Raw genomic sequence first — 2,706 nt, 5'->3', positions numbered from 1 at the left:
CAGCATCCCCTCCACCCCCCCTTCGGCATCCCCCTCCCCGCTCGCCCCCCACCCCGGCAGCCCCGCGGCCGCGCAGCCGGGGCTGTTTGCGCAGCCCGTTTCCCACTCAGAGCCTGCTCCTTGCGCCAAGGCAGAGCTAAATTGGAAAAACACACACAATGACCTCTTGTGGAATGTAGTATGAATATTTGATAGGTCTAATGTAATCATATCCAATCGATACAGGCAGGAATATCTCTCCCTCCCCTCCCTGCGCTCTCACTCTGCCCTGTCCCTTCCTCTCTTTTCCTCTCTCCCTCGCTCTCTCTTTCATTAATGCATTCTCCACTTTACATTATTTATTAACTTCCTTCCTTTTTTTTTATTTAGAAAAAATAAATTAAATAACAGTGGTTATCTGGAGGCTTGGACCCTCCTGCCTAAGCGCTTTTGGGCCAGGCAAAAACTTTGCTGACCTTCTCTCACCTCCTTGCCTTCCCCTGCTGAGACTGAGCAGCTCTGCCCCCCAGCTCTGCCCCCCCAGAGCCCCATCCCTCGCTGCCCCCCAGCACAGCCCATCTCCTGCCTCCCCGCCAGCACCTGCATTGGTGTCAGCCCCCAAAATCCACGTCCACCCATTTTGCAGAAGATGCCCAAAGCCCATAAGCAAGCCCCCGCGGCGCAGGCAACGCCTGGGAGGTTGCAGATCTCCCGATGGGTGCTCTGCTCCCACCCCCAGCAGGCAGGGGCCAGGGGGCTTCCCCTCCCGCCCCCAAAGCGAGCCCAGCTGGGGCCAGCGAAGCGAGGAGGGTGGTGGGTAGACCCACGGTGAGCTGATGCTCTGCTCATGGGTCTCTCAAACCCAACTCATCCACCCCTTGCTGTGGAAAAGCATCTTCCAAGGTGGGCTTCAGGGCCCCACCAGCAAGAGGGGGGTGGCACTAATGTCCCCCAGCTGCCCGCACCCCCCCAAGCCCCATCTTTCAGCAGTGGCTGGAGCTCATCCCCCTGCAGATCCTGGCCGCTGGCACTTGGTATCATGGGACCCACAACCAGGAGGGTCGGGGGGCTGAGCACCAGAGGTGTTTAAAGCCCCTTAAGGGGCTGGGAAAGGTGAGGGGGGGGGTTGATGCCCCCCATGTGGGGCTGGGCTCTCCCCCGGTTATTCTCAGGGCTTCCCAGGGTGGCCGGCCAGGTCCTGGCGGTCCAGGGATGCTCCCCAGGGCTGCTGCTGCTCCATGCTGCCCTGCCAGGGGCTCTCCTGGATGGGGATGACCATGCTGCCGGCCTTCGTGCCAAGCACCCCGCCACCAAGACCCTCCCAGGGCCACTGATTAGAGCAAAGAGACCCCAGGCTGGAAAGCTGCATTCCTCTGCTCTGAGCCGGACCCAAGGGGCCATGGAAAGGCTGGGACAGGGCCAGGCTCGGCTGGAGGCAGTGGGGAAGTTGGGATGGATTGGGAAAGGGGCTGTGCAGCAGCCAAAGCGGTGGCCCCAGGGTGAAGGGTATCCCTGGGCTGGGTGGGGGGGTGAGCCCAGGGGTGCCCGAGGGGGGCGGAGCGGAGCGGGGGGCTGTTAGCAGGCAGCCCTCCATGGTCATGCTGCCTTCAGCACAGGCAGAGCTGCCCTTGCTCCAAAACATGGTGACTGGCAAAAAGGGGGACCTGCATGCCCCACCCCTCTCGTCCCCTGCCTCAGAGGTGGGTGGCATCGGGATGCCCCTCACACAGGGACCCCCTCCAGCAGAGCTGGCCACCTTGCAAGGAGAGACCTCGATTTTGTGGGGCAGTTTGGAGCTGGGGCGCCCCACTACAGGGCTGTGTCCCCTCCCAATGGCCGTGCTGCTCCCAGCTCCCAGCAGGGTGGGGTAGGAGCCACGGCCAGAGACCCCAGTGCCAGGGATGGTGGCTGGGGAGCCTGTGCAGACCCGGGGACGTGGGGCATGGGTCCTCGTGGGGCTCCAACCCTGCTATGGGAGATGTGGAAGATCCCCAGGGCACGGCCAGAGGAGGAGGTTGGCCACTGCTCTCCAAGACACCACGAGCCAAAGCATCTTCGCTGGGGGTCGTCCCAGAGCAGGCTGGAACGGGGCAGCGATCCCGCCTCAGCGTTGGACAGAGCTTCTCCCCCAGTGCTGGTGTCTCCAGGCAGCTCATGTGGGATTTCAGCTGGGAACAGGCTTGAGCAAATTGCAGGCTCCCTGGGGAAAGCACGTCCGGATCCACCTGGGTCTGTTCGGAGAGAGGGAAGGACGGCTCATCCCCAAAGCGGGGAGGGCAGAGGGATTCCTGCTTCCCCCCCAAAGGGTCTCCAGAAGGATCCCATGGGAGGAGCTGCATTTCCCCACCACCACATCGCATGAACCAGGGCTGCTTGGGGCACAGGGCGGGGGAAAAGAGCTGCCCAGGTCTCCCAGAAAACCAGACACAGAGCTGGCAGGGCCCTGGGGGATGGTGACAGCGCTCCCCGGACACCTCGCCCAGCACTGGCTCGCGGACGCGACAGCACTGCCATCGCACGTGCTACCACTCCCCGGCTCGCACTCCCCTCGCCGCCGGGTTTTGCTGAACCAGGAAAATCAATCGCGGCTGTCTGCTGATGGCCAGAGTGGGGCAGGGGGATCAGAGGGAGGGGAGGGAGGGGGGGGGGGGGAGACAAGGCGATGTTTGCGATGGGTTTGCGTTAGGAGGAAAGATGGCTCGGCAGCGATGCGGGCGCAAGGCAGCG

The sequence above is a fragment of the Egretta garzetta genome, unplaced genomic scaffold (genome assembly GCF_000687185.1).
Source record: "Egretta garzetta isolate BGI_Z169 unplaced genomic scaffold, ASM68718v1 scaffold770, whole genome shotgun sequence".
Taxonomy (NCBI): domain Eukaryota; kingdom Metazoa; phylum Chordata; class Aves; order Pelecaniformes; family Ardeidae; genus Egretta; species Egretta garzetta.
The sequence above is the reverse complement of the archived record's forward strand: the minus strand, read 5'-3'. Positions refer to the sequence as shown.